We start from the raw sequence: 6,576 nt of genomic DNA, 5'->3' as shown, positions 1-6,576 counted from the left end.
GTGGAAAACCCGCCGCGACGCCGCACACGTGCGACAGAATGGTGACTCCACTGGGGACCTTGTGGACTAAGCTTTGTTTTTGTCTAATTTGTTTTTTATTTTCTTGTGTTTATTGTTAATATGTCTTTCCTTTTTGTTATCTGCTTATATGCTTTAAAAGTTTTTTACATATTGTTCATGCATTGTATAGAACTGTTTCATGCACTATATAGAAATATCTCATGCATCACATACTTTGATTTTAAGAAGCACACACAAGCTTTAAGCTAGGTGGGGGATTAGCGATTTGCCCTATGACTATTGGTCAGGGTTCAGATGCGTGAAACACCCAACTCATATCTGAGTGCCTCCTTGGTAATGGTGGGCTTACGTGCCTTAACTGTTCCTTGCAACGCCCATATACTGTCTTTACGAAGAACGTCACTAGGCAGATATGAGACCCCTTCAAGACCAGATAGAAAACCTACCAAGTCTCACTTAATAAATAGAGCTTGTCCTTAGGATACGTATCTTACTTTCATTTGCATCATGATTAATAATTCATCAATCCTAGTTCTGAGTTAAGATCATGGCTAAGTACCTATCTTTCCAAGAGTTTGGGCAAGAATATGAGTTGACTCAGGTAGCTGAAGGAAAAGGTCCAAGAATCGATGCTAGTGGGTTGCCTCACATTACCCATATAAATCACATGGTAAATGACTTAGGAAAGTTATTGTTTGTTATGGAATATGTTTATGAGACTCTTTTTGAAAGGCAATATAGGAGAATTGCACAACTAATGAGGTTACCCGTACAAGTAGCAACAATCAAAGCCTTACTTAATGTTTAAGATCCTAGTTATCGGTGTTTTACCTTCGGGAACATTGATGACACCGACCTCGGAGGAATACAACAGGATTCTAGATTTTCAAACAACAGCCACAAGATCTACCTTAGATGAAAAATTAAAGACACAACTTTAGAGGTAGTCAGTTTATTAGGCCTAGGAAAGATTAGCCAATGTAGAGTCGCCGAATGAGATTAAAGCCCAAATGAAGAAAAATGCTGAAGAAGGCAAGTTAGGAGATGAATGATATAGGTTGGTGGCCATCGCCATCTCTGGACTAATATTGTTCCCATCTAAAATCAGAGTCATCAGTTTAGAAGCTGTAAATGTCTTTATAGAATACGAGCATAACCATATCAATCCCTTTTCATCCATTTTGGGAGAAACCATGTTATCACTCAACCCCTGCAGAATGTATGGAAAAGGATCCATGAGATGTTGCATTTTTATATTGTATTTATAGATTATCAGTCGTATCGAAACACTAAGGGACATCTTTAACAACTTCTAGTGGTTTGATTTGTGACTATTAAAAGTTACCATAGATGAAACTTGGAAGAATTGGGATGAGAAAGTATGGCTAGATAAATATACAACATTTCCAAAGAGTAACTTCAAATGGAAAGGACCATGGATGAGCAATGTCATCTGCACAATGAGTTATGGAAGCAAGATCTGGGTTCCCTTGATCGGTGTAACTGGATACATTAGTTATACACCCGCACTTGTAACAAGGCAGTTGGATGGAATGTATTACACACCAAGAACTCTAGGTTTAGCTGACTTCATAAGTTTGTTCAAACACCAACCTTTCTTTGAAGAGATGAAACTTATCCGATAAGACTAGGAAAGACCTCGGATGGTAAAAAGGAAAGAACAAAGCAGTTTTGAAACATCATTCAGTCAGAATTATATGGTTTCGAGGAATAATGAGCTTTCTGAAGTGAGAGGTTTCGCAACATCAAAACATCCAGAATCAACAATAGAGCAACCAAAAAGGAAAAGGACTTATAATGAAGAAGAGTTAAGAAACATAGTCTCACATCCAAAGTCCACCACACCCGGTCCAGATTAAGGATGGATAGCGAAGAAAAAGCTCATTTAGAGTCACATTATCAAACCGAGTTGGAATTCATAAAAAATGAAGTTGTCCGGCTGACTGATCTACTTACGCAACTTCTAAGAGCTAAGAATGGGGAGGGAACATCAGCACAACAACCTGAAGGAGCGCTAGTAGCTCACATCCCTCAAGCATCTCAAAACCAGGGGGCAAACTCGACCAATGAACAACATTTTATGCCTCTCACCCCTATCCAGCCAACTCATGCTCCAATTACTGTGGACTTAATAGTAGAGGGAGTCCCTGGCAATAGGTCTCCTAGTTTGATGGACCAAGACAAGTTGTTTGCTTTGGAAGAAAGATTAAGGGAAGTTAAGGGTAATGACTGGTTTGACCCTATGCGAGCCGCGGAAGTATGTTTGGTTCCAAACATCGTGGTGCCAAAAGATTTTAGGATACCAGAGTTTATTAAGTACACTGGTTTGGAATGCCCAAACACTCACCTTCGATCCTACTACAACAAAATGGTGAAAGTAATCCGTTATGATAAATTGCTAATCTATTTCTTTCAAGATAACCTAGCAGGATCTGTTTTGAGCTGGTATATGAGGTTAGACAACATCAGGGTTAGGAGCTAGAGAGATTTGGTGGAGGCTTTTCTAAGCAGTACAAGTTTAACCTAGAAATCGCTCTGAATCGGACAAGTCTAATGTCAATGGAGATAAGGGCCTATGCACAAAGATGGAGGGATGAGGCAACACATGTCCAACCCCCTTTAATAGAAACTGAGATGGTGACCTAGTTTGCTAATACCTTCAAGGCACCTTATTATAAGCATTTAATGGGTAGTTCATCCCAGCATTTCTACGATGTAATGTGTATAGCTGAAAGGATAGAGCAAGGGATTAAAGCTGGGTGTATAGTTGAGCCGTTGGAGAAGAAATGTTTTATTAGAAGAGAGAGGGAAGATGATATCAATAGCTTGGAAAGTGGATACAAAGGCAAGAGAGGAGATTCTTATAATCCACAAATACCTACCTCCCAATTCACCCACATGAACATTAGCCAACCTTTTTCCCCTCATCGAACAAATAACCAGTCAAACAATTAAAACAACCACCAAAGACTGAGTACACGATACACTCCAGAACAACTGCCACCATTACCTATGCCCTTGAAGGACATGTATGCCAAATTGTTGAGTATTGGACACATAGCTCATATCCCTACACTACCATTGCAACCACCATTCCCAATTTAGTACAAGCTCGAGTTGACTTGCAAGTACAATGCGGGTAATCCCGGGCATGGGATTGAAACCTGCTACGCTTTCAAGAAGAGGTTGTTAGAGCTTATTAAGATAGGATGGGTATCCTTCGAAGACAAGCCCAATGTTAATTCAACCCCTTGCCTAAACACGCCCCAAGTAGTAGTGGAATAGGCATGATAGAAGTTGGAAATCAATGCAAGGCATTAAAGGTGTCCACAAAGAAGTTGTACAACATGTTGATACAATCAGGATTTCTAAAGACAAATATGAAGAGCCATATAGAGGGATATGATTACTGTGAATTCCATGGAAGAGATGGACATCATATTGAGGATTGCAGCGAGTTTTGCGAAAAGATTGCAAAAATGCTGAAAATAGGGGAGTTGAGGATTGAACCCATAGAGAGCAGAGGTGAGGTGAGTATGATGGAAGGTTAAGATGAGATGACAGGAGTATGTAGGGTCTAACAAACAACTAATAGGCCATTAAGGCTAATTTTGGTTAAACCTTCCTGCACAAAAGGAAATCATAATGCCATGCCTTATAATTACAGTTATGCCTCCAACATTCAAACTCCTCTTCCTTTGTTCGAAACTAAGGTTAGTGGTTTGACTCGGAGTGGTCGTTGCTTTACACCCAGAGAGTTGAGGAAGACAAAGGGTAAAGAAGTAGTAGATCTTGACAAAACACTAAAAGTTAATAAGTCGATAACAGAAGAGGAGTCAAATGAATTTTTGAAGTTGATCAAGCATAGTGAATATTGCATAGTAGATCAACTAAAAAAGACTCTAGCTAGGATCTCCCTTATGTCCTTGATACTTAGCTCTGAGCCGCACCGAAACGCCTTGCAAAAGGTCTTGAATGGGGTGTATGTGCCCCAAGACATTGAACATAAAACCATGGAGCATCTGTTGGGAGGATCTACGTAACTAATTACCTCTACGTCACGGCTGATGAGCTTGATGTTGAAGGTACTGGACACAACAAACCCTTATACATTACTGTTAGGTGCAAAGACTGCCTCATAGGAAAAGTACTCATCGATAATGGCTCGGCTCTCAATGTGTTGCCAAGATACATTCTAAAAGAAAGGCCAATTGACGAATCTCATATGAAGCCAAGTATTATGATGGCCAGAGCATACGACAGCTCACCTAGGCCAATAATTAAGACTTTAGACGACAACTCACCTAGGCCAATAATTAAGACTTTAGAAGAGGAGCTACATATCGGGCCACTAATGTTCCTAGTGACGCTTCAAGTTATGGATATCCACCCTTCCTATAGTATGTTGTTAGGAAGACCTTAGATTCATGTAGTGGGGGTAGTAACTTCATCATTACTTGAAGTATATCATGAATGGGATGTTGGTAACCGTCAAAGCCTAAGAGACGGTATCCATGCTAAAGAATATGGATGTACCTTTAATCGAGGCGAAGGATTGTAATGATAACAATATCCATGCTTTTAAGATTATGAACACTGACTGGGTGCCTGAGAACACAATACTAAGAAGGCCAAGGATCTTAGATGCAACAAGGATGACAACTCAATGCTTCTTGGAACATGGGATCCCATTTCAGTATAACCCTATCACTGGAGTACCAAAACGAGTTAATCTGACAAAGATGAAATGTGTTGACCAAAGATTTGGGTTGGGGTATAAACCTAACAACGAGAATCATCAGTGGGTTGCTAGCTAGAGGAGGGAAAGAAGAATGACTAGAATTAAAGGAAGAGGGCCTGAAGAAGAAAAGCTAGAAATCCCTACCCTTGCAATGTCATTCCCAAAAACTACATATGTAATGCAGCCCGATAAAGGAGCAGAAAGCCTTGGTCAAGAACTACCAAATATGAGCATAAATACCTTGGGGGAAAATAAGGTGGATGAAGATGACACAGAGATAGTAACAGGAAAGAAAGATGAAGCGCTACCACAACTAACGATCCACACACTAGAAGAAGTCTCCACCAAGACCTTTGTGCTCAATTTGGCTCAGGGTAAGAAATTTCAAAACTGGGTAACCCAAAAAGCTCTGGTAGTTTTCAAAATGAATCCTGAAAGCCAATCTCCTACAATATCACATACATTTAGCATCAAAAATAAACGACCAAACTCGAACGAACATATGATAGGTATGAAAGAAAAAGAGTGGGATAAAAGCAATATCAGTGAATTCACCAAGCTAGTGGAATAATAGGAACAGACTTGGAAACCTGCCAAAGAGGAACTCGAAACCATCAATATGGGTAGTGATCAGCTCAGGAAAGATTTGAAAATAGGTACCTTAATTACCTCTAAATGAAGGATGGAAATGATCATCCCATTACAAGAATATTTAGATGTCTTTGCTTGGTCCTATGAAGATATGCTTGATTTGGATACAAATATTGCGGTACACAAGATACCATTGGAAGAAGGCTATAAACCAGTCAAGTAGAAGTTGAGAAGGGCCTACCCGGATATCTGGATCAAGGTCAAGGCAAAACTCGAGAAGTAGTGGGATGTTGGCTTTCTAGAAGTAGTTAGATATCCACAATGGGTATCTACCATTGTTGTGGTCCCCAAGAATGAGGGGAAGATTAGAGTTTGTATGGATTTCCAGAATTTGAATAGAGCTAGCCCTAAGGATGATTTTTCTCTACCATACATAGATGTTTTAGTGGACAATGCTGCTCGAAGATCCACATATTCCTTCATGGATGGTTTTTCAGGATACAACGAGATAAAGATGGCTTTAGAGGATAAGGCAAAAACAACTTTTGTCACACCTTGGGGGACATACTACTATAAGGTCATGCAATTTGGTTTGAAGAATGCTAGAGCAACCTATCAAAGAGCAATGGTGACTCTATTCCACGACATGATGCACAAGGAAATTGAGATGTATGTAGATGATATAATTGTTAAGTCTAAAAAGGGAGAAGATCATGTTGAGGTTTTAAGGAAGTTATTTGAGAGGTTGAGGAAGTATGAATTAAGGCTCAATCCTGCAAAATGTTCATTCAGAGTTAAAATTAGGTAAGTTATTGAGATTTGGGGTAAGTGATAGAGGTATAGAGGTGGATCCAGATAAAAGAAAGGCCATTCAAGTTATGTCACCCCCTAAGACAGAGAAAGAAGTAAGAGGATTTTTTGGGAAGGTTAAACTATATTGCTTAGTTTACAACTCAGTTAACAACAACATGTGAACCTATATCCTGATTATTAAGGAAAAAGAATCCTAGAACCTGGAATGAGGAGTGTGAGGAGGCATTCAATAAAATCAAACATTATTTACAAAACCACCTTTACTTGTTCCTCTGGTATCAGGAAAACCTTTGGTATTATATCTAACAGTAACCAAAGTAGCCATGAGATGTGTATTGGGTCAGCATGATGAAACCAAAAGGAAGGAAAGAGTTATTTATTACCTAAGT

The 6,576-nt window shown here is 39.4% G+C and overlaps 1 pseudogene; it reads left to right on the top strand.

The window, feature by feature from the left end:
• Positions 1–3,329: 3,329 nt before the first annotated feature.
• The window catches only part of LOC105117221 (uncharacterized), a 9,616-nt pseudogene continuing 6,369 nt past the window's right edge, over positions 3,330–6,576 (top strand).

Source organism: Populus euphratica, unplaced genomic scaffold (genome assembly GCF_000495115.2).
Source record: "Populus euphratica unplaced genomic scaffold, PopEup_1.0 scaffold1243.1, whole genome shotgun sequence".
NCBI lineage: Eukaryota > Viridiplantae > Streptophyta > Magnoliopsida > Malpighiales > Salicaceae > Populus > Populus euphratica.
The sequence above is the reverse complement of the archived record's forward strand: the minus strand, read 5'-3'. Positions and strand labels throughout refer to the sequence as shown.